Below are 26389 nucleotides of genomic sequence, written 5' to 3' on the forward strand. Positions count from 1 at the left end.
CTGCCAATGATGGACACACGCTTGGCTGTAAACCAAAATCAATCATTAATAATAAATACAAATAAAATAATACATTAGTAACAAGAAATAATGCTAATACATAATAATAGTACATAATAATAAACAACCAAAATAATAATACTCTCCCCTTCCAGCCAGCATTTGCAAGCTGATGTGCGCAGAACCCCAGTAAGGGTGGCTGCCAATGGACAAACACACGCAAAAGAGGTCGAAAACACTGTCGTAACCAAAACACAGTAACTGCCTTGTCCCAGCAGAGGGAGAGGCCCAGTTCTGGGCAATAAAAAAAGCCATTTTGCCTGCAGAGATGTGGGATCACAGCATCCCGGCCCCGCCGCGTGTCCTGGGAAGCGGACATCACACCCAAGCGGTTCGCTGCCTCTCTGAGCCCGGGACATCATCGCTGGGATACTTGGTTTATTGCGAGCTAATCGAGGAAGGGTTCCGGCAGCAGATTTTCTGCAGAGGGCAGCACGACCTAGGAGATGGGATGTGCTTTTCCCTCCCGCCGCCACTGAAAGATGATGGAGATAATCAAATTCTTCAGCAAAATGCTCGATGGAATATTCTCTTGTTGGCTGGCAAAATGGTTTGGAAAAATCATCTTGATGAAAGGGAGATTTGTAGAAAATGACACTTCTGACAGTAAAAATTTGGAGCTTTTTTTTCCCTTCATTATTTCCATGCTATAAATGTGCTGGGACCTGGTAGGTTTTGGGGAGAAGCTGCAATGCTATGGGGCTTTGCCCAGTCTTTTGCTGGCTCTGAGCTCCTGCTGTAGAGGGACGGATCAGTGCTCCAGAACATCCAGAGACCAAAACCCAGGTGTTTTTTTTCTGCACAAATGTTGAAATAACCCAAATCATCACCAAAGAAGAGGTGTGCACCATCACCAACTGCACCATCACAGAAGAAAGAAAGGTCCCACTGAAAACTAAAGGTTCATTTGACTGGCTCAAGAGCAGTAAGCCCAGGGCCTGTCTACAAGAGGAGGATGCTCCAGTGTGAACATCAGCAGCTTTGCAGGTGATTTGCACTGTGGTGGCTGGAGATCTCTCTCCTTCAACAGTGTGAATTGATTCTCTGTCAGCTGAAACCATGCAAGGGGGAGCCCAGTGTGAATATGAATAAAGGTGGACATGTTGCATGTCGATTGAATGAGCTGAGATTTGATTTTTAATTCCTACCTAAGTGATTCAGCTGCAGATGAGAGGGGTCGGGGCAGCAGGGATGTCACTGAGGGGCCGGGCATGAGCTGGCCTTTCTCAGTGCAGCTCCGTAACACATCTCAAGAGGTTCTCTGGTCTTACAGTGAGTTAAACATAAAGCTGGTATTTGCTTTTCAAGGAGAGCACTGAGCAGTTTTGGGAGGTATGAGCATGGCCCAGCTTATTCTCCAGCCCCTCCACCTGCCCAGGTGTTATTAAATTAACTTAAGCAATCAGGAAAGCTTGTTCAAGGGTACAAAAATCCTCACCAAAGTATTGTGCTTCAGAAGCCCAAGCTGCAGAAAACCAGGCACCAGCTCACCACACTCCTTGCCTGAGGACTTTGCATCCTGCAGGGTCCCAGGGGTGGAATGAGTTTGGTCAGGTTGCAGTTCATGGGATGAGAACTGAGTGTGGGACCTCGGTGGGTACCAGTCTCTGTGCTGCTCAGCTGTGGGCTCTACTATGAAACAGAATGGAATGAAGGGGATGACCCAGCAGCTGGCACTGGCTCTAAGCTGGCCATAGCTTTGCAAGTGTCATGGGTGCAGAATGGGCTGCACTGGCCCTAATGTTGCTGCTTTTCCTGTGCAAAATTCACCACCCAGCTCCTGGCCATCCTGCAGCTTCACTGCACTAAAGCACCCTCCAAAATCCCCATCATCTGGCCAAGAGGTTTCCTTGGGCTACAAATATCCTCTGAGGAGCATCTTTGAGGATGCTCCAGTTTGGAGGAGAAAGCAAAGGAGTCCCACCGTTAGCTTTGCATCCTGAGAGCACCAAGATGCTGAGTACCCAGGGGCTGGGATGAAACAACAGCTGCCAAAACTGCAGCAAGCTAGACCCAAGCTGTCATCTTCCCGAAGTGGGAGCAATGGTGATGTTTGATGATTCTGTCCCTTCATGCTTTGTAATTAAGCCCTCTGTCTCCAGCAGTCATTTGTCACCCTATTTTAAGCTGGCTGGAGCTGCTGTACCATTCTGACGTTCTTGCTTCAAAATTTAATGACTTCTATAATATTCCAGAAGGCTGAGAAACAGCTCCATGGTGTGCCTGCGTCTGCTCCTTTCCATTTCCTCATGACATCTCCAGGCTCCTGTGTATTTTAAAAGCAGCTTGACCAAGTGATGGACACCTGTAGCTAAAACCTCCTCCTTGGGAATTGCATTTGGAGGTTTTGGCCCATCAGTGCAACTCAGGAAAGCAATGCCACATACATTGAAGTCGAGTTTATACCATTTTAATGCCCAATTATGCTGCCTGAAAGAAACCTGCTGATGTTTAAAGGTTTCTTACAAGTAACCCAGTGGTGTTGCAATGGGTTTTGGTATGGGTGACTGCAGGGTTCAGCCAGGGTGACACCACAACACCCTTTCTCTGCTGATTTCCCATCTCCAAGGGATCCCAGGAACCTTCTGGTTCACTCCGGCTCTCAGTATTGCCCTGGTATGGGTGGCTGCTCTCTGCAGCACCAGTATTTCCCTTCACTGCTGCTTTTCGGAACAACATCAGGTGCAAAAACTACTTGAAAGCTGAAGGAATTAAAATCATTTGCCTCCTTTCTTTCCTTTTCCTGGTTGATGTATAGGATGGCACAGCCCTAGCCCACCAGGAAGCAGAGGAAACTCTAATTCCTAGATTTTGAAATAAGCAGGGGAGTGAAAAACATCTTTCAGAAGCCTTTTGATTGTAGAACAAGGACTCTCAATATATCTATAGGGCCACAAAGCACCCAAGGCAGCAGAGCAGCCAGTTCAGAAGCCCAGTGCCCTTGCACTTAAGCACAGGCTTAGCTTGGGGCGCAGGAACCCCTCCAGCCCCATAGGAAACCCAGTGTCCTCAGCACCTTGCCTGTGTCAGTCACTGCTTGGCACAGGAATGTGAGATGGGGGAGCCATGGGTGAAACCCTCTCCTTGCCCCACCAAGATGGGTTGTCCTATTTGAGTAAATACCACAAATCACAGAGGATGTCTGGGGGTTTACAGCTTTCCTTTGGACTTTTCTGAATAGATTTCTGGCTACTTACATGAAAAATAATGTAATGGACATGATTATACAATAGATATAATAATCTAGTTACAAAGAATACAGTAATAAATATGTAGATCCCTATATACGCTCTATTATAGATACACCAAGCTATGTGGTGTATTATATATGCAACCAAGCTATATAATATGTGTAATATAATAGCTTAGATATAAGGAAGAAGTTCTTCCCTGTGAGGGTGGTGAGGCCCTGGCACAGGTTGCCCAGAGAAGCTGTGGCTGCCCCATCCCTGGCAGTGTTCAAGGCCAGGTTAGACATGGCTTGGAAGTGGTCTAGTGAAGGGTGTCCCTGCCCTGTTCAACCCAAGACGTTGAAGCTCACTATTGTAGCTATTGAGGTGTATTTTGGGGGTATTTAGGTGACAACTGATCACCAGCTGAGATGATGAAGCTCAGTGCTGGAGCCAGTGGCTTTGATGATTCATCTCATCAACTTCCCCATCATCTCCTCTGATGTCTGGTAAGACACCATGGTCACTCTCTAAAGGAGACTCCTTGTTCCTGGAGGCCCATCCTGGACCTTTCTATGCAGGGGTGATGCTGCTGACCATAATGGTAGGCATCCTTCTGAGGTTAGCGCTTTCACACCTTTCCACAAATCCCAGGATTTTGTAGCCCTCTGCAACTTCCTATAGAAGACAGAAGCCTTGCTTTCTTCCAGTGAGGACGAGAGGAGGGAGGCAGCCAGCCAAAGGCGAGACAAGCTGAGGAACAGCATCCAGGATAGGAGTGGGAGACCAGCTGGAAATCATTACCCCCAGGATCCAAAAGCAGCCGCAGCACATTGGTGAGCTCCATGTGTTGCACTGCACTTCCCACGCACATTTAAGCAGCTCCTGGGGTTGCAAGGGGCTGTGGGAAGGGGGTTCACTGTCCCCATCCATGGGACCTGGGGCTCTCTGTGAGGGTATCAGAAGTGCTTGGTGCAGATGCACGGGGTGGACATCTGTGCTGCGGAGCCAGAGCATTTCAAAATCAGGTTCATGGAGGATGTGGTTGCACCATGGAGGTGCAACTGAAGATGTGCAAGGTCCCCTTGCTTCTCCTTTGGAGCCACCATCTACATTTTCCCTTTCAGATGTGACACTTGGACTTTCCTATTTCTCTTCCTCCTGCTGCATCCATGCCAGATACATCTTTAAGCAATAGGGATCCAGTACCCATTGACTCCACCAATCCCAAATTTCAGGCAGAATGGGCAGAGGGGCATTTTTCCAAAGTAAGGCCAGGTGTTGCATTGAGCCCATTACGCAGCAGAAGAGGGGACTCAATGCTCATCACAAGTGGAAGGAGAAACTGCCAAAAAAAATAAAATAAAATAAAAGAAGAGGCTTTGGCAAAGAACAAGTATTAAAGATGCAGTACAAGAGACTTCTCTAGCTGTGAAAAGTAGTCAGTGGGATTGCACATTGCTTGGTGGCAGGACTGATGGGGCCAGAACAGAGAACTCTCCAACATGATCCTGCTGCATGCAGGGAATCAGAGCAAAACCCACCAGCCACATCCTTACCAGTAAGAGAAACTGTCCTCTGGTTCCACTGTAAGAGTACAGCCTTAGTTTATGAGGGGAAGCCAGATTTGACCTTGAGTTGAAGCAGCTCCTCCAGATCTGTCATCTTGAAGGGTTTAGAAGAAATGTGATTAGTCCCCAGCCTTCAGCCAGGAACAGAAAAATGTTGCTGTCATTTAATATATTTATTGCAATGAGGATGCAAAGTGTTTCTTTGGGCAGCAAGATGGTAGCATGTAGAATCTACCAAAGGGCAAAAGATTCCAATTCTCCTCTCATTTCCACCATTATAAATTGCCTATTACTTGGGGGCACCTTTTCCAAGAGCAGAACTGAGCTCAATTGCCATCCCTGGCTTTCACAGTGGTTGTGTAAGTTTACAACTACTGGTATCATAGTGATATATGCAGAGTCAGCTGCAATCACATCTCCTCAAGGTTAGTTTAGCTTTTGGGAGCCACCACAAAATTAATGTGGTAGCATTAAGTGGTGTATTTTGGTATTATTCTCCTTTTTCTTTTGATCCCAAAGTGCAGAAATTGAATCTGCAGCATGGTTAAACTGAGTTAGAGCTGGCAAAAAAAAAAAAAAAAAAAAAAGGACTTAAAATGAAAAAGAATGGTTGGAGATGGAAGAGGGCTCATATAAGAGCCAAACAACAGCTCCAAAGGCAGATTTGACAAGAGAAGAGCAAATGAATGCACGAAACTCGAGCCTCCGAGGGAGCACAACAGCCCTAAACAATGCAGAATTGTTAAAACAAAACGAAACAACAAAATACAACAAATAAGTTCAGAGCAGCCGGGTTTCTTGCCAAGAGCTTTTTCATATGGTTGAATATAATAAAATAAAGTGCTGGCAGAGCTCTGCTTAAAGATGATGGGATGGAGGAGAAGAAATGACAGCAAGAGGGGTGCAGCGATGGGGCTGGGGAATTACTTCGTGTTATTCCCTGAGCAGTGCCCAGTGAAGCACCTGGGGTCCACAGGATGCCGGCAGCACTCTTCAAAGCCATTAGGGACTGTGGTATTGATCTCAAGTGGAAAATATGCAGTGATGTGTAGCACACCCAGCCATCGGCCAGCCGGCAGGATGAAGGGGATCTTTCTTACAAAAGGAAACCAAGTGTAACAGCGGGTTGTAACGACTGCATTCACCCGCTGATACTGCATGTGAGCTCTGCTCCACTCAGCCTGATCCCAGCTCACAGGAGGGGAACGAGGGAAGCAGAGCTACTGCCACAACAAGATGATTTCAGAGAGGGATGAGGCATGTTCAGCTCAATTAGGAACATCTGTCCCTCACTGCCTGCGCTGATGCCTGGGATCCCATCCCGTCTCCAAAGACTCCTGAAGAACTCTATAAGCCCAAAGGTTTTCACCATTTCACAGTTGCATCCCTATTTCAGGCCTTTTTGCAAAGAAAAAATAGGGTCAGTGAGCAGATTCTTGGCATAGCAACAGGGGCCATGGAGGGGCCATCCACAGTCCTTAATGCAGAATTTTGGGGGTAAAGTGTGAGAATCCAGCACCTACCAATCTACAAACCAAGCATGGATTCCTGAAGGCATACACTCGGGAATGTGCCTTGTTTTCTGCAGTGGCTTCTGGAGGTGAAATGTTGGGGAGTGAGCAGAGGGGGCAGGAGGAGAAGCAGCATCTCTGAGGGCATCCACTGCACTTAGAACTATAGAATCACAGAATGTTTTGGGTTGGAAGGAACCATAAAGTTCATCCAGTTCCAACCCCCTGTCACAGGCAGGGACACCTTCCACTAGACCAGGTTGCTCCAAGCTGTTTCCAACCTGGCCGTGAGAACTGCCAGGGATGGGGCAGCCACAGCTTCTCTGGGCAACCTGTGCCAGGGCCTCACCACCCTCACAGGGAAGAACTCCTGCCTAAGATCTCATCTCAATCTCCCCTCTGTCAGGTTAAAGCCATTCCCCCTTGTCCTGTCCCTGCAGGCCCTTGTCAAAAGCCCCTCTCCACATTTCTTGGCAGCCCCTTTAGGCACTGGAAGCTGCTCTAAGGTCTCCCTGGAGCCTTCTCTTCTCCAGGCTGAACAAGCCCAGCTCTCTCAGCCTGGCTCCATAGCAGAGGTGCTCCAGCCCTCAGAGCATCTTCATGGCCCATGATGCGTGTTGGGACTCTGAACACAGCATGTTATAGCACAAAGAAGCTAAAGGCTAGAGTCAAATGTGCTCAAGAGGGATGGGAAATGAGTAGTACAGAAAACAGCATCTGGATGACTATTGCTGGATAGGGTATTTCAGGCACCACTGGTCAGCTCTTGGCTGTTGGTAGACAGGTCTCAAGCAAGTCAAACACAGGTTGACGTGTTTGAATATAAACAATCCTAGTTTAGACCCTGGAGTTGAACACCCTCCCATTTCATCTGCTCAAGAGATTGTGCAGATGTCAACATCTAGGTGGGTGCTCCTGATAGATGTTGCTGGGACATCCAGAGCAGCAGTTCTGCCTTTCCTAGCCTCTGAACAGCAGCTATTTAACAGGATGAGCTGAAAAATAGCATCCTTCAGGCCAAGGAAATCAGAGCTGTGTAATAGTCTGCTTATCCCAGAGTCACCCCGCGCACCATCTAGAGTGAGAGAAGAAGCCAACAGGAAACGTAATTAAAGCAAAAAGAGAGGATTTAAATCAAAATTGCCAATTTGGCTCTGATTCTCCACTTCCCCAACTGGAGAAATTCAGATCTGCAAGTCTGATCTGGACCATTTATCAGGATGGCTTCTCTAAAGAGCAGGGCTCCCTGCCTCTTTCTCAGGTACAACCTTGGCCAAAATAAAGCTAGAGGTTATTGGAAGTGTCTCCTGGAGATGCAGCGCCTGCCCTTCAAGCACATGAATTTCTCCAGAACTGTGGACAAGGTGGTATTTTTAATTCTGCTCAGAGTGATGCGTTGGATTGCTTCCAGTTCCTGCTCAATCAAAAGCATCTTGGGTCTGCATGGGGTTGAGCATCTTCTCAAGCAAAAGAGAAAAGCTCCTTGAGCAACCTCAGAAGTGCTAAGAGAGGGCACGTGGCATAAAAGCTGGAGCAGGAGGCAAGATGCAGCTGGTGAAGTCTGAGACTGACAGAATGACATTATGAAGAATATTCAGTTCCAGAATGAAGCAAAAAAGAAAAAAAATACAGCAAAAAACTTTACTAAAGATGATAATTGCTTTTATGAGAGCTGCCAAGGAGCTGTTGGCAAGGGACTGAAAATGAGATAGTATAAAAGAGTAAAGGAAACAGCGCAGAGAAGAGATTAATAGTGGGAGTGGTGCCTTTTCACATTTAATTCTCCTTTTAAATTTACTGTTGGAAAGGACTATAGTCGTTGATAGTGACACTTCCGAACTTGCTCTCCAAAGCAAGATTCAAAATCACTTGCCCTTGCCACATCCTTAAGAGAAAGGTAAATAAAATTATCCCCCTTTCAACATGAGGTGAGGAAAGCAAAGCCTTGGTCAGATCCACAGGCTGAGGAAATCAAGGATCTTCAAGGATTCACACCAATTTCCATCATCTCCCATTTTGCCCAGGAAAGTTTCCCCACCACTCCCAAGACTCAGTGATAAGCACGATGAGCCAGGAGATGAATTAAGGAAATCTAAACTCCTGCTTCTTGCTATGAGGCAAACTCACACCAATTTAAGTGGAAATGGGATCCTCTGCACACCAGCAGTATGCTCCCAAGGAGCCCCATCCAACATCTTCTGTGAACTGGTCCCAGTCATTCAGAGGGGTCTGGGGAGTAGGAAACGCTGGACCTAGGAGCAAAACCCACTGCACAGATGTGACCTGTGGGAAGGCAGTAGATTTGATTTCCCCTATGCCATCACCCATTGCAGCAAGGTGCAAACATTCTGGAGGTGATCTGGCACCTGGTGGAAATGGACGGAAAGTTGGTGGTTGCATAGGAGTCATAGGAGGTGTATGGGTTGATCAGTCCATGAAACCAATGCCTTTGAAACTCCAAAATAGGGGTTCCCAGAGTGTACAGAATGTCCTGAGTGGTGTCATGGGCATGGCAGAGATTTGGTAGGCTCTGGATGTTCCCTTGAGCTCCTGCCTGGCTTTGCTTGTCTCAGGTCTAGTTCATGCGGGAAGGTGTTTGGTTCCAAAGTCCAAAATGCCTGACTGCACCAGGACAGGTGCCACCACCGCCACTCCCCACACAGGCACCCCAGCACCAGCCTTTGCTGGATGGCAGTGGGTTAATGAAACAGCAAGCCCCGCAATATTACCCTCAAAATGAGAAAACTCACCTAAAGGCACAGTTCCACCTATATCAGACTTCCTGAGTTCACCAGTGCATTATTTTTCACACTCCTCAGTAAAGCAGGTTCTCCAGCAGGTTTCTGCAACAGGGAATTTTCTTGGGATAAAGTGTTTTGCCCCACGTGTTTTGAATTGCATAAACATGAAAATGAGTCCGGTTTTTATTGCCCTGTATGTACCAGCAACCAGCCAAGCTCTGGTAACGGGTTCATTAGCAGCACAAAGATTCATTCATAGCCACACAATTTCCTCTTTAGAATAAAATTTCAGGATTTTCTTGTCATTCTCCCATAGGTCACATAACTCAGAATACCACACGCCTGATGTCTTCAGTGACGACGATGGCTGCATCTTTCATCTGTTGTTTAACGGCGTCAGAGTCTGCTTATCCTGTTGTTATACCCAGCATGAGGGGAGTGAAGGAGGCTAAAAGAAAAACAACTCTATCCAAAGGGAAAATCTAAAATCAGAAGTCATACAGACCGTTTCTAAGCTGCAGGAAGATCCTTTGCCATTACACTAACGATTTTAAATGGAAGAGTTTTCTGGCCCAGGTATTAGCTATTCATGAAAAAGCCCCATTCATCTGCAAACGTGGTGATGCTGTGTTCAATGTAGAGGATGGTGCAACCAGAATGTACCATTCTCTCACATTTTGCTAATCCATGCCTAGATTACTAATATAAATCAGGGCATTTCTCAGGTCTCTTTCTCCTTCTTAGCGCTCCAAGGGCCAGCTTGAGAGCTGGGGATAACTTGTACAGAATTAAGCTGACCCTGCTGACCTCCTGTTAACCATGATACGTATTTTTTAACTATGATACACATTTTTTAATCATGATACACATACCTTTTACAGGGGTGTCGTGGTTTAAACCCAGTCTGCTGACCTCCTGTTAACCATGATATGTATTTTTTAACTATGATACACATTTTTTAATCATGATACACATACCCTTTTACAGTGGGCCTGTGGCAGAGCATGAGGCTCACAAAGTCCTTGGCCAAACCAAAACAGGACAAGGGGAAAGTCAAAACATTGCACTGCACCAGCTACCAAGAAGGGGAAAAATGACTGCTACTGCTGAACCCAGGACAAGGGGCCTGTAGTAATAGGACAAGGGGTAATGGCTTTAAACCAACAGAGGGTAGATTTAAACTTGACATAAGTAAGAAATTGTTTACTATCAGGGTGGTGAGGCCCTGGCACAGGTTGCCCAGAGAAGCTGTGGCTGCCCCATCCCTGGCAGTGTTCAAGGTCAGGCTGGATGCGGCTTGGAGCAACCTGGTCTAGTGGAAGGTGTCCCTGCCTGAGGCAGGGGGTTGGAACTGGATGAGCTTTGAGGTCCCTTCCAGCCCAAACCATTCTGTGATTCAATTATTCTATGATTAGATTATGGGGAAGAGCTGTCACAAAACTGGGGACTCCTGCCTTGCTCCTGGCTGTCACCTTCCACCCCCCTCAGACTATCTTTATACCATCTAAAGAGATAACACCCTCCACTATCAGTGGAGAAGCCCTGTCAGAGTTGTGATGCCCAGTTTGGGAGGTAGTGTTGCCTGTTCCCTGGCAGAGGCAACCCAAACATTGGAGCTCTCCAAAGAGCAAATACCTTTTCAGAGTGCAAAACCCAAAGAAGTCTTGCTTGGAGGTGCCCATGCTGCTTGTTTTAGTGAAACATCAAGCTGTTTGACCTGTGAGGATGAAGCAGAGGTTTGTGAACAAAATCTCTTGGAGATTTTACTAATGTGGTCTGAATAATAAGCAGAAATCACATCACCATACAGCCTTCCTTTATATTACCCCAGCATCTCTGCTTTTGAGCTTTGTATCAGGTTTTTCTTCATCAAGGCAAAGCCCCATTTTGCCTTTCCAGGGGATGTGGCACTCCATGGAGTGCAGACAGGTTGCTTCCTCGGGGACCAACTCCTCCTCCATCTTGCCACGGGTTACTGCATTCCCTCGCTCCTACTCAGCATCCTTCCTCTTGCAGCACGGCTGCTGACAGAGAGGGTGTGCAATACATGCCTGCTCGCTTGCTACCGAGTGAACTTCCTGTGGTTTTTACAAAAATGTGTATCTATTTATGGGTAATCCAGGAAGATTTTTCCTGCTTTGCTTTCTCTGTAGTTACCTGCAGAGCATCAGCTCCCCTGCAGAGAGGACCAGATGGAGATCACTGCATTTTGCCCCTCCTGCTTATGTTAATTTTGATAAGGCTGGCTATGAAATAAAGGGTTATTGTTTACGAGGTGGTATCTGCAGGTCGCTGCTCCCCTCTGCCCCGGAACCTATGGTCCTGGCCTTGCAGGACACCCCAGGGAGCATTCTGGGGGCTGCACTGACCCTGCCTGCAGCACAGCACCCAACAGTGTCTCCATGCAGGGCTGGGTCCTCCTCCTTCCCAGCTTGTACTTACAATTTATTGCAGACTCTTTCATCTACAGAAATCAGTGAAATTCATGGTTGCGTGGGGAAACTATCTGCTGCTAAGTCCAGCTTTCCCCAGCTCTTCTGCATGGAGCTGCAGGAACCAGAGCTTCATTTTACACCTAAAAAATTACATTTGTCATTACAGCTGCCAAGGAAAAGTAAGAAAAGTGAGAAAAAGAAGTAGGAAAGACAGACATGTTTAACAGGGGGCACAATCAATCACTGCAACAACTTCCCTAGGGCAGTGGTAGAGTCCCCATTGCTGGAGGTTTTCAAGAGACAGTGGGATAGGGTGCTAGATAATCTCATCTAGGCTCTATCCCTAGATCAGGCGATCTTTCCAGGTCCCCTCCAGCCTGGGCCGTTCTGTGGACCTATAACCTCCTAAGCACGAATTGTCTAAACTAAGTCCTTGCCTCTTATAATCAGCCTCCAGCAGAGCTACAGTCAGGTATTCACAAACCACATTTTTGGCAAGCCACAATTTACATTAATTCTATACTAATATGAGGTTTGCATCGATTTAACTATATCAGCTGTGCTAATGCCAAAGTCCTCTGTCCAGGTAAGGTCTGCTCAGCAGTGCTGATGGTCTGAAACAGTGGCTTTGGCAAAACTTTGAATCATCCCCATTTAATTGTGCAGCCCAACAGCTCTAAACCCAGCGACTCAAGTCAGTACTATCAGCCAATTTGGCGGATAACATAGTATTAACTTCAGGAAAGGAGAGAAGATTAAAGAATTTCAACAAAAGCAAGAAAGCTCAGTGAAAGTAACAGAAAGCAAAGAGCTGTGTCTGAAGGAGCACTTGAAGTGCTGTGTTTCTGCAAGGAAACAAAATGGATTTGGGCATGAAAAGCTGAAAGCAGCTTTTATACAATAAGCCACCTGCTGCCAAGTTTTCTGTATCTCTTTTCACTTATCATCCATTGATTTGGATCTTAGGGATAATATTTTATCTCCTGAACCTGCTCCCAGCAATTTTATGTTTGACAAAGGTCCTACAGGCTTTGGTTGGAGAGAATCAGACCTTCCAGGAGAAAACACTGTTATTTTATGTTCTTCTAAGGCACTGTGTCAGCATACACCCATTAAACAAAGAAAAGCAATACATAGGATCACCAAGAGAAGGCAAATTGAATGTCATCTTCCTCTGACCTTCAGTTCTATCTTCAAGTTACCTGTATGTTTGGAAATGCTGCTACAATCAGGTGGTGAAGATATTGGTGCAGTCTTCCTGTGTATGCTTACAGAGGAGGTTTGAGGCAAGCCAGGCTCTCTGCCTCCCTTGCTGGCTTGTTTCCACTCAGAATTCAGCAACTGGAGAACTATTATTGGATATTTCATACATAGCAGATGGCTTTGCATTTGCTGAATCCTAAATGAAAATCACTAAGCCAGCAAGAAAATAATATTCCATTTTTCACTGTCCTTGGACTTGCTCTGGTCTCTCTGGGAAGAAAGCAGAGCTTCCCCAGGGAGGTCAGCCACACAATTCGGGAAGTGCTGTGACTACAAGAACAAAAGGGATTGAAGAAATAGTAAATATTTCTCTGACGTGAAATGTTAATTTGTCATCTGCATGGGCAGAGAGAGGGCTGCATGGCTGTAGCAGCAGTAGTTCTCTGATGCAGAAGATCAAGTACAAAGATGAGAAACCAAACCTCTAAGGGAACAGGGAGGTAGAGTTAAAAAAAACAAGAAGCCAACAAAAAACAAGCCGAGACGTACCAGGAAGAAATCCTGACACAGAGAAAAATCTCTTCCCTGAGCTATAAAGCAACATTCTGATGTCAGGATCTTAAAGCACTATGTAAATACAAATAAAACTTTGTAATCTGGTACTTCAGTAAGTGTTGTTATCCTCAGTTCCATCAGTGAGGACACAGACACAGGCAAGCTCAGCGACTTTCTCAGACTTCCAAGTCATGTCTGCAGTGTAGCTATGTCCACAGTTCCCATCCACAGCTCTGTTCTTCCAACACAAAACATGCCTGGCTTCTGCAAGCAGGTTCCTCAGCTCTTCACAGCAAGAAAATGCCAGGAGGCTCCTTCCAGGACAATCTCTGCCCTCATTTGCTGAGCAAAACATGAAGGACCTCTTCCCCACCCTGCCTCAGCATACACACACATGTAAATGGTTATGAGAAAATCCTGGGGACCCAAACCCTGTAATCTTAATGTAGGGAATATCCTTGACCATAACTCTCTAGCACCAGAATTTCCCAAATTATCCAAAACTGTGTTTATTAAGATGGTTTCAATGGTTGCACAAAACTCTGGGGCAAAGAGACCCTTGATAGATGGACATTTCCAACGGTACAGTGCTGGTTTTATAATCTGTATTTTATATATTTTCTAGTCTATTCATAGAATCATTTAGATTGGAAAACACCTGTAAGATCACTGTGTCTAAACATATTTAAATTTAATTTTGCAGCCATCAGGGTGCACTTTCTCACATGGAGGTGTCACATGGGTAATGGAAGTGCATCAACCTTCACCTACACTATTTTCTGTGTCTTTTCAGCAAGGTAAACCCTGCAAAATTGGCCTGCACAGAGTAAGGTTATGCTTTCTAAGAAGTCAATCAACAACTAGAAACCAGCATCCATGGCACTTGGCAGATCTTCCCAGCAGTGGGCTCAACGGAGCCAGCTTTTCAGAAGGAGAAAGAGAATGATGTCCCACTTCCAAGAGCATCTCACCTCCTCCCAGTCTGCTGTTGGTAGTGCTGCTTGATTTGTTTGCAATGGCAGAGCCAAAACCACTAATAAAACTTGCATTCAAAAAATTGAATAAAGAAGTGGAAAGTCTCCATAAAATAAAGAATCACTTTATGGTCCCTTTGGGTTTTCTTTCTTTTTGTCTTTCACTTCTTTGTGGAGAATGTTCTCCATGAGATGCAGTTCTTTTCTGACTGACCTTTAATTCTTCTGATTTCTCACTATTCCTTTTCTCTGCTCTCTTTCACTTCTGTCCTCCTTCATGTGTCTACCAACACAGTGCCCGAATGCCTCCCAATCATTTTTGTATCCATCCTTACAACAACATCCCTATGGAAGAGAAATTCTCTTACCACCATTTTGCAGGTGTGCAACTTGGAGAAACTGAGGCAAGGATTTGTGTCCTCTGGTGTGGATATACCTGGTGGTGGCCTGGAAATTAGAGACTTGGCTGCACACGTTTCCCTGGGAACCTGTGGGAAGACCCCAATGGGGCAGCTTGTCCAGGGCCTCTTGGCATTGAAGGTGGATGGGACAACTTGCTTAGGAAGCCTTGGTGCCACAATGAGTGCTAAAATGGGATGGGATGGATCCAGGCATATGCAACTACTCCAGGTCACACAGAGTTTCTGCTTTTAAATGAACACACAGAATAATGGGATCACTGGCAAATGCTCTGACCGCACCACCCAAGTCTTGGAAGGCAGATGCAGGAACTGTGAGAATGAAGACCCTAGGCCCACTGTAGGAGAGGAACTGGTTCGAGACCATCTTAAGAACCTAAATGTACACAAGTCCATGAGACCTGGTGAAATCCATCCACGGCTCCTGAAGGAGCTGGCAAATGAAGTTGCTAAGCCACTCTCCATCATACTTGAAAAATCATGGCAGTCAGGTGAAGCTCCCAATGACTGGAAAAAGGGAAATATAACCCCCATTTTCAGTAGATGACCCAGGGAATTACAGACCAGTCAGTCTCACCTCTGTGCCTGGCAATATCTTGGAGCAGATTCTCCTGGAAGGCATGCTAAGGCACATGAAAAACAAGGTGCCTGGTGACAGCCAGCATGGCTTCACTAAGGGGAAATCCTGCCTGACCAATTTGGTGGCCTTCTATGATGGGGCTACGGAACTGATGGACAGGGGTAGAGCAGCTGATGCCATCTACCTGGGCTTGTGCAAAGCGGTCGACACTGTTCCACATGACATCCTTGTCTCTAAATTGGAGAGACATCAATTTGATGGATGGACCACTTGGTGGATACAGAATTGGCCAGATGGCTGCATGCAAACAGCTGTGGTCAATGGCTCAATGTCCAGCTGGAGACCAGTAACGAGTGGTGTCCCTCAGGGATCGGTGTTGGGACCGGTCTTGTTTAACATCTTTGTCGCTGACATGGACAGTGGGATTGAGTGCGCCCTCAGCAAGTTTGCTGATGACACCAAGCTGTGTGGTTCAGTTGATACCCTGGAGGGAAGGAATGCCATCCAGAGGGACCTTAACACACTTGTGAGGTGGGCTGATGCCAACTTCATGAAGTTTAACCATGACAAGTGCAAGGTCCTACACCTGGGTGGGAGCAATCCCAGGCACAGCTACAGGTTGGGCAGAGAAGAGATTCTGAGCAGCTCTGTGGAGAAGGACTTGGGGATGTTGGTCAATGAGAAAATGAACATGAGCCAGCTTCAGTGTGCGCTTGCAGCCCAGGAAGTCAACCGTATCCTGGGCTGCATCAAAAGGAGCGTGACCAGCAGGTCGAAGGAGGTGATCCTTCCCCTCTACTCTGCTCTTGTGAGATCTCACCTGGAGTATTGTGTGCAGTTCTGGTGTCCTCAACATAAAAAGGACATGGAACTGTTGGAACAAGTCCAGAGAAGGGCCACGAGGATGATCAAGGGACTGGAGCACCTCCTGTATGAAGACAGGCTGAGAAAGTTGGGGCTGTTCAGCCTGGAGAAGAGAAGGCTGCGTGGAGACCTCATAGCAGCTTTCCAGTATCTGAAGGGGGCCTATAGGGATGCTGGGGAAGGACTCTTCATTAGAGACTGTAGTGATAGGTCAAGGGGTAACGGGTTAAAACTTAAACAGGGAAGTTTAGATTGGATATAAGGAAGAAATTTTTTCCTGTTAGTGTGGTGAGGCACTGGAATGGGTTGTCCAGGGAGGTTGTGAATGCTCCATCCCTGGTGGTGTTCAAGGCCAGGCTGGATGAAGCCTTGGGTGGCATGGTTTAGTGTGAGGTGTTCCTGCCCATGGCAGGGGTGTTGGAACTTGATGATCTTAAGGTCGTTTCCAACCCTAACTATTCTATGATTCTATGATCATGGAATGGTTTGGATTGGAAGGAACCTTAAAGACTGTCTAGTTCTAAGCCCCATGCCACAGGCAAGGACACCTTCCAGTAGAACAGGTTGCTTAACACAATCTCCAGTTTCTCCTCTCCCTCCTTATTCCTATGGTTCTTCCAATCTGACTTCATTTCTTTCTTTAGCTTCCTCTCTGTTGCAGTCATTCTCCTTCAATATGGACATCACCTGCCTCTTTCTGAATTCCCATTTCCTTGTCTTTACCTTTCTCTTGCTCTCCCAGCTGTTCACCTGCACGCTTGCATTGCAGGACAGCACTGGCTCCCTGAAGCCAGCTGTGAAGCAACAGCCAGAGAGCTGGAGACTTGCATTGAAACTGTTAGGAAACTAAAAGCAAAGAGTAAAAATAAATAGTTGGTTTTCATCTTGAGTACAAAGCTAACATCACTGCTACTTAGGGCTCTGCAGTGCCTAGTTGTTAAGGCATTTATTAAAAGCCTGACTGGGAGATGTGCAGTAAAGACAGGATTTGCAGGTGAGGCTTGGTTTGGCAGTGTCTAGAGAAAACACAGACATTTCTCAAAGGAAGCGATGCAAATCAAAGCAGCAACATGGTGGCAGGTTGCATTGGTAAGAACTGCAATGGAATATGCACCGGGAGAAAAACTACTCCTCAGCTACATCTTTCAGGAAAAGGACAAGCACATCATTGTAGACAGATCTGTGAAGAGCTCTGCGCTGAAAGTGGTTTAGAAAACAAGCAAGCAAATTCTTCGGTTACAGAAAAGATAGTATGTAGAGGAATCGTATATAGCAGCTTTGTGGAAATTCACAGCTGCGTGTCTTTAATCCTGGCTCAATCAGGGTATTGCAGAAAGGGAGGGGATTCAGAGCTCCTAACAATATTAAATAGCATGTTAGGGCAAACTGATGCTATTTCATTACGAGATGAGGAGAACAAAAGCTGACATTTAGGCCCAAATAGGACAATTACATGATGCAAAGCTAACCGCAGGTGGCTTTGGGTGACCAGCTCATAAACTAACTTCATAGAAAGATTTTTTGCTGACTGCCAGTGTGTTAAGCTTTGGTTCCTCACTACAATTGTTGCTACTCAGTTGTAAGTTTACACAAGGGATACCATACTGTACAGTCTTGACTGAACCAGGAGGTGAACACTGCATGTGTTTTACATCTTTATCTGCATGAGAGACACAATGCACACATTTCACTCTGGGGGGTCAGCTATATGGTAAGACCCCTACCAAGGCAGATGCAGGGAAACAACATAAAGATAGCTCCCATCTCCTGTGTCATGTGCCTGAGAACCATTAACTACTAGATGGTGCCATGCACAAGTAGTTATTCCCTCAGTGGGAGCACAAGATCTTTCAGACTGCATTTAGTAGGACCTACTTGACTCCATTTTCACAGTGTGTTTCTAAATCTGTTAGTATACTGTCACCAAACTATTGAGCTTTAATATTGACTAGGCACAGCGACTGATAAATCATCTGAGGTAATGTGAGTGCAGTTTGCCCAGACATAGATTTTCTGGCAGTCAGGCTTTGATTTCTGTTTTGTATGCATAATACCTTAGCACACATCTCTTAATAATGTGGTCCCATTTAATTTCCAGGATTGGAACTTAAATCAACCTGGACATCAGTTTTTATATAATATATATTTATGGTGATAGGTATTTTTGAGCTAAGAGGCTGTTACTGAGAGAGCCTGCTGAACCATCAGTAGTCTCAATGGAAAATAGTTGCACATGGGGAAAAGCTGTAGTTTTTAATGCTAAAAATATTATTCAGTTTTAATCCCTTTTTACTGTAAAATTAGACACATTTCTATTGCTTTTGATCCTACTTATAATCCTAATATGACTTAATTAAATTTTCATTTGATTCCTCAATTTGATATTCCCTGTCATTGAACATGATGTGTGAACATTGAACATGATGTGTGAACATTGAACATGATGTGCTGTACCCCTGATTTAGGCAGTTCTAGTTTCTATGCTGAAGGAGTTAAAAACTCAGCTCATAAAACACTATCTCTTAGCCCTCTCACAATGTTGTATAACATTACACCCAGCCCAGTCATAAGTCCATGCTGTAAATATTTCCTTTACTTGGAGGCTACATTTTTGCTGGATTTTGCCATTGAAAAAGAAAATCAAAATATTTTTTTTTTTGTGATGTAACAGCAGGGCATGCCACTGCCTTGTTACCACTGAGGGGAAGTCTTGTATTGATAAACCTACAGGTTTCTTTTGCTCATGAATGACCCCCAGTTTCAAAAGGAGAAAGCTATGATTCAAATGTGTCTCATTCCTGGCTTATTTATCACTGTATTCTGGGATTTTACACTCATAGATTGTGGTATTCTCCAACCACATCTCAAGTTGCTTAAATATCCAAGCTCTGTTATAATTCCTCTCATTTACACTAATTTCCAACCAGTTGGAACAGGGATAACCTCTCATACTTAGGGTGTTACCATCTTTAACCTGAACGTTGTACCTTCCATGAACTCAGGACCTGCAGCATCCTGAAGTGTTAACAATGTTAGAAATCTAGTGCAACAACTTTCCCTTGTCTTCAAAGCTGTGGAAGGGGTAAAAATTATCCATAGGAGGAGGCACCTGCACCAACAGAAACAGAGTTTCCCATGTTTGACACTGGAATTGCTTCCAAATTTTCCCTGCCGTTGCTCTGTGCCTGTTCTTCTCTTCTAACTCAGCCACAGCAGTTGACAAACAATGAAAGACATTAAATATACACAAATCGTGAAAGAAAAGCAAGCAAAGCAGAGGAACCCAGCATTTAATACTCAGTGACTTTTCATTCTTCTTCTGCACTACTTGTGGAGGACAAAATGGAGAAAATTTTGCTTGCAATCCATAAATTTCAGGTTGTGTCAAGGTTGCCCATCTTCCCTTTGTGATCTGAACTGACAAAGAACTCATCCCCTTTAACTACAAGCATGACTTCCCATTTATCCTGCATTCTGTACTCCTGAAGCACCACCTTTACCTCTTTCTTATCTCCTTGACTGCTTCCCTATTTTTTTCTTGCATTTCTAATCACTTCTGGTGCATCTGTTATCCAGGTTAACGCATCTGCCTCGGCAGGGGTCTCTGGTACAACTGAGAACCTAATTAGCTGCAGAGGATTTCATGGAGTCCAGGAGCATAGCAGAAACCAGGCAGGCTGAGGCATTTTCAAAGATAACAAGGTACCCAGGACCCTCATAGTGAGGGCCAACAGCAATTTTTGGAAAAAAAAAAAAATAGATATTTTCTCTTCCACCTCATGCTTGAAGGTGCAATACTACTGCTAACAGGAAAGGTGTGGTGTTAAATCTCTGTTGACAGGGAGAGATGCAACAGAAACCTGGTGATTGCCATGGTGATTTCCACACCGTTGGTGGGAGGGACAATGGTGGCACCATGCAAGATCCCCAGTTAGCTCTTCCTAATGCACTGAGGGGAGGGAGACGGAAGCAAGGTGTAGGAGCAGGAATTGAGTGTTACATGCTGTTGGAAACAATGGGGTGAAGTAGACAGACTAACAGGTCTGTCTGATGGCAGGTCCTGGGTGCTTCGTGGAGCTGCTCATGGGTTTAAAAGTAAGCACTTCAATGCCTATTGGCTGCACAAGGGCTTTAGTGCTCTTCAAACTAGTGAAGCAGATGATACTTTAAAGGCATTAAAAGTAGGTTAAGTATTTCACTGACTGAGTAGATATTTGAATAAAATTGACAGCCTTTAAGTGTAGATGAGGAAATAGAGGGGGTTCTCAGTGGGATCATCTCTATAGGGTTAGAGAATAGCTCTGCTTTATTCCCTCTTCAGTACTTGGTCTCCCTGGCATGACTGCCAAAAAAGGACAAGTTGTACCAACTCTGATGGGAGTTATCATTCCACTTACTAACAGACTGAGACAAGCAATTCTTTTTTACACAGGCCACCTAGAAACCAACAACAAAAAAATACAGGGAAGAAAGAAGGAGAAAATAATTTTTTTTTTTTTTTCATTAGTCACTATTAGCCAGTTAGCTGGGCATGTTCTAAGAGGGCTGAATTGCAGATACAGGCAAACGCAGGCACTGATACAATGTGATCCAACCCAGTGCAGCTGATCTGTGCAAGGGCTTGGCACCTTCACTGGGCTGAAAGGAGCTGGTTAACCCTTACCCCTTCATCATCTAGAAGCAACTCCTTCACATCTGATTTAATGAGTCCACTTTAAAGAGCTCTGAAGCATGGTTAAATGCATTTAATATACATTTTACTTCTGTGATTAGTAATACCTGAGATGACTAAAACTGAAAAATTGTATTTTCTACCCCCCCTTTTTTTTAGCCTTTCACTCAGATGAAGTAACAAAATGAGGTTACATGATTTCCCTTTGGAGCTTATAATCAGCAATGTTATTTTAATAATCTACATTTAGTTCCACTTTCTGTTTCTTAAATGCTAGTACAATGCGGCAGTGTTTTGGTTGCAGGCTCAGGAAGACATTTCGAAAGCCAACAAACGTGATCACAACAATTTGTTTTTGGTTAATATTATTCCTTTTAAATGTCATTAAATATTTCTACCAACACTGGTGTGGTTTAACCCAGCACACAACTAAGTACCACACAGCTGCTCACTCACATCCCACCCCCAGTGGGATGGGGAGGAGAATCGGGGGGGGGGGGGAAGGTAAAACTCCTGGTTTGAGATAAGAACAGTTTAATAATTGAAACAAAGTAAGCACTGTACCACCTACTAAGAAGAAAATTAACTCTATCCCAGCCAAAAGCAGGACAAATATTAAGTTTTGTAAATCTTTTTGAAAGTAATTAGATTTCTGACCTTAAGCTGTCTCATGTCGGGCAATAAAAATCAGCTTTAAGAAAATGCTCTGAATTAGCTTTAACAACTTTTTCAACCTGTAAGAGATCAGCAGATCCATATGATCTGATAGTGTAGTGGTAGCATATTTTTGCAATTCCTGGTATTCCTTGTGGCAGTAAATTGAAGCTTTGGCATCACTATTGGAAAACAACAGGTTATGTTATGTAAATATAAGTGTCATCCACGCTGAGTACACCTACACGAAACAGGCAGTATTCTTACAGTCAGCACAACTTTATAACCTTATTTTTGAAATCAGCCATGTTATTAACTCACCCAGTGTTATAAGGAATGAAATATTTATCCTATGAAAGATAGGAATTAGTAACAATAATAACTTTAAAGTCCATAAATATAAATGCATTATTAATCATTAACAGAAATCAGGCCATTAATATTGCTTCAAAGTTCTCTAGGAGAGGAACTGTAGGAAACTGAGGTTTTTCCTCTATATCTTATACATGGCTACTTGTCCTCTATTAAACAAAAAAGTGATTGCTTAGGAAAAAAATCTGTTGCTATTTTGCATGGCTGTCCCTCTTTTGACACCATCTGTGGTCAGATTAAATGCTGAGATCTGAAGCAACATCTCTGTGTTTAATCTCTTGTTGATACTTCTGCAGATTGAGAGGTAAAAAAAAAAAATGATTACAGGAGGCTGACCACTCGTACTAGTGTGAGTTATGCCAGTGCCATCCTAATGAATTTCTTAAGTCAAATGTAAATATGACCCTGGAATATGGAAACATACATTTTTCTTCTCTGAGGTCTAATAAAAACACAAAAGCTTTCTGTGTTGTTCAATATGGCATTAGAAGTGCTTCACAACATATCCCCAGACCCTTTGCAGCTTCTGAGGCTGAAATTAAAGTAAGCTGAGTTTCCTGCAGGACATGAAGTGTTTTCCTTTTAATTGTTTACAATTTGCTCTCTACTGTGCCTGTGCTTGGAGCCGATACCATAAAAAGCCACTGACAAATCTGAAGCGGCTGCTTTGCAGCCAGGAAAGCAGAAGAAACGTGCGCAGGGGGCTTTCCTACTGACAGGCAATAACTCCGCGGTAAAAGACCCAGCAAAGTTACAAACCACATACTTTTGCCCTTGCATGGAGCATAAAATAGGTCATGGCAGAGAGACGCTGTGGCTTTAAGTATTGCCCGGCCTGAGCCGGATTATCATTAGGTTACGTAACTGCTGATGAGCTGCTTTTCATTAAGGCTTCCCCGAGTGGTGCTGGGAGCAGGCGCTGCCTCCAACAACCATCCTGGGGAAGGATTTCCTCCAGGCGTGCCGCCGTGCTCTTTCGAGCCCCGCAGTCTGCAGCTAGGCCAAGGTGATTGTGTGAACTGGAACATGCTAAGTCGCTGTCTGAATGTGAAACAACCCATTCACCTTTACGGGGTTGTGCATTAATTTCAGCTGAAGTGTGTTTGCAAAGTTGTAAAAGTAAGAGGTTCAGAAAAGATGTTAAATCAGTGTGTTAAAAGCATCCTGGGTCCTGGCTTGGAGCTTTTTTTTTCTTTAGTGAAATGCATCCTCTGCTGCAAAACCCTAAACCTTCATATCTTTTGGTCTTGAACATGAGCAAAAAGACTGTTGCACAGGAAATGACAGAACAACACTACAGCAACAGCACAGCACACCTGCACCTCACACCTGAGGAGGTAAAAAAAAAAAAAGTAGAATGCAGCTGGTTTTAAGCATAGAAACATGCATGCTTGAAGCACCACACAGTGTTCAGGTAGGACCCTCAGGTGAAGTGCTTGCGTCCATCGCTCTGTTTCACCTCAGGATGAGCTGAAGGCCGAGTGATGTTCATCCTCAGGTCTCAATTCTTCCATGTGCAGCCTTTCAGCTGTTGTAGGAGCTGACAGTGGTGATTCTGGAAAGACGTTCCTCTGGCTCTCACAGGTGGACAGGCCCCACGCAGGCAGATGCATGCTGCAATCCTGGCAACCTGCTAGTCCAGATGCCATCACCAAATGCCATTCTTGCACCCTTCTCCTACCATTTGCTCCTCCTGGTGCTCCCTCTCCTGGCATTCCTATTCAACACTCCATTTAGACCAATCCAAAATTTTCTGCTGCATTTTAAGGGGGTAAGTAAGTTGGTAGTGACAGAGAAGCTCAGCCTGAAACAGACTCAAGCCCATATTCAGCTCTAAAGAACCATACTCATACTAAGTGGAGGCAATACTATCACCAAAGAAATTATTTATTACTTACTACAATGCTGAGTTTGGCCAAGAAATTTCAAAGTTCTGTATTATTAATTTTGCCTTCTTAGATTAATGACCATACTCTGCCTACCTTGTGATTTACAAGAAACTCAAAATTGGCTGCTTCATAATCTGAACTAAAGCCTGAAAATGGCTTTTAGCCCAAGTAAGTTGTAAGGAAAAAATGGGCTACAAGTGACAGCGTCACACAGAGAGCTTATGGCAGGAAACAGGACAACAAGGAGACCCTGGCACTGTTCTGGTTGGTGATTCCATCACTCTCGCTTGACCTATGCTTAAACCTCTTAAACACTGCTTTGTATATGTAAAATGAAGTTAATCATATCATCTTGTTTTACAAAGTGCTCAGGCTAGAGAAGATCTAACAATAGCAAATTATTTGTCATCTGAAGTCAGTTGGAAATTAAAGCTGCTTTCAGATAAAGTTTCACCCACCATGAAATCACTTACCTGGCAGGAGAGGCCTTTGTTTTAGACTTAATTTTAGTAAGTTTTGAAGTAATTTAATTTTGCTGATGGATTTCATTTTTATTTTGTGCGTATTTCAATGAGGCATTTAATCTTTTCTATAATACGTTTTGAAGTCTCATTCATTTAAATTGTCAAAGCCTGACAGCTCTGTAATGTGCTTAAACCCAGCATTGTTTATATCTGCATTCCATTTAAAAATTAACTTGCAGATTAAGTAATAAAAATGGTCTTATACTTCTCAGTGCTAATATCAGTGAAAACTTACAATGTCCCTACCGCCTGAGATTAGCTCCTATATTACTTTCTCGTGAGGATTTCATGGAGGGGAATATTCTAACATTACGCTCTGGTCGTGAAGGCTGAGCGTTTTCTGCCTGAATAAAACCAAAGCGGGCATAAACCTGCAGAGGCAGTGGAGAGCTGGCAGCTCAGGAAGACGCTGGGACTTTTACACAGCTTCCTTCCCTCGCTGCTGTCATGAAGTGAACAAGACCAGAAGGAATCTATTAGCACTTCCACCTAGATGTGTTGCAACGAAGGGTCATGCAGCAGCATGCAGTGGCTGTTAATGTTGCCTCAGCCCCTACCAAGAATGCAATTAAAGGAGAATCAGAAGCATTCGTTCCTTACCTTGTGGACAGCATGACTTTTGCAGCAGATTTGTTGTGGGTGTGTGATCTCAGGTCACTGATCTCCTCTGTCTTGTACCTTCACCACTTCCCCGCTCATTCTGATGCTTTTGTTCACACACACAGGCCTGAAACTCTAAAAAAAAAAAAAAGTTTACTATTTGTCTAGTTGAAGATGGACACAACATACAGCATTTTATATAATATGCACACACAGTTAACCTGGCTGCAACTGATATAAAATAGTCCAAGAAAAGTCTTACAGATCCCAAAATAACTGATAAGCCTGCAATCAATATTCCCTAGCCCTTTACCTGCCGAAGGGTTAACTCAGGCTTATCCTGCCCATTCCCCTCACAGGTGCTCCAAAGATAAGGAACCAGTTATGAAATACAGCTTGCGTGGGGTTTTTCTGGGAAGCAGAGAACTTCAGAGGTGACTGTGTGGACCCTAACAAAGGTGCAGATTTCCAAGGAAGACAAAAATTGAGATCAGACGACAATGTGGGTGACCACACTGGGTGGATTTGCAACGTTGTGTGTTTGACTGGGCCTTTTGAGGCCAACTTGTTTTGTTGTAATATTGGCACTCTCAAGCATGAGGAATAAAGAGCCCTCATGGAGGAAAATGAGCCACCTGAAGCTCTGGTCTATTTTAGCTGTTAAACCCATTGAGTTGTTTTGCCTCGTGACACGTGAGGTGTTTGGGGATTTCACAGATCCACACAGAGGATGAATAATGTAACCAGATGCAGCTTGAATGTGATAAAATAGTTGACAGAACAATTGTGGTCTATCCATGTGCAGCAGATTTGCATGGAAATAGCCAGAAATGACAGTAAAGAGACCAAACGATGGGTTGAGGTCTGCGTGGGACCATCTATCATCCCATACTGCTTACTAAACTTTGTTTTGGTGTTCTGAGCTGATCCAAGGTACATTTCAGTGTTTTTGATGCCAAATGGAGAACACCACCAACACAAGACGAAAGCGGTAAGTCTTCTGTGAAGCCTTGGAACACAAAACCCAACAGGTAACTTCCAGGACTGGATGCCCCTGCACACTGACAGCAGCTCCTGCCACATGAGCAGGGCAAGACCCTGTCACCTTGGGCTTGCCGAACCTGGCCCCACAGCCAGGCGTTGGGATGTTGGGGGAGCCAGGAGAAGCTGCACCATGTCTCAGCCCGGGAAGGTGTGAGGGGTAGGGAGGGCTGGCCAGAAGCTGAGGCCAATATGGGGACAGGAGTGATGGCACCAGCGGGGCAGCGGGCCGGCGAGGTGGGCTTCCCGGCGGGCAGCGCCTGCCTGCGGCCGGTGCCGCCAGACCCCCCCCGCGGGCCAGAGCGGGCAGGTCCCGGCCGCCCCCACTGCCGCCAAGATGGCGCCCACTCCCCCTACCCCTTCTCGGGGGGCGGCGGGCCCGCGGCTTCCCCAGCGCCTCCGCCCCGCGGTGCTGCCGCTTGGGTCAGGCCGGGCCGATCCGAGCCGCGGCAAGGGGCCGGCGACGGGAGGGGAAGATGGCGGCTGAAACCGACTGAGAAGGAGGAGGAGAGATCCGACCCGGGCCGTGGCTGCCTCCTCCGTCACCGCCCCCC

General features: G+C 45.1%; 1 long non-coding RNA gene across 1 annotated transcript; it reads right to left on the minus strand.

The window, feature by feature from the left end:
* Positions 1–4582: 4582 nt before the first annotated feature.
* LOC134163601 (uncharacterized) lies at positions 4583–26356 on the minus strand. Its single transcript, XR_009964771.1, has 5 exons — positions 26193–26356; positions 24795–24929; positions 20481–20520; positions 10689–11628; positions 4583–9518 (listed from the first exon to the last, which is right to left on the minus strand). It is a non-coding gene; the product is annotated as an uncharacterized LOC134163601 (long non-coding RNA).
* Positions 26357–26389: the final 33 nt, after the last annotated feature.

This window comes from Pezoporus occidentalis, unplaced genomic scaffold, assembly GCF_034315485.1.
Source record: "Pezoporus occidentalis ecotype Australia unplaced genomic scaffold, CSIRO_AGI_Poc_V1 ctg201, whole genome shotgun sequence".
NCBI classification, from domain to species: Eukaryota; Metazoa; Chordata; class Aves; order Psittaciformes; family Psittacidae; genus Pezoporus; species Pezoporus occidentalis.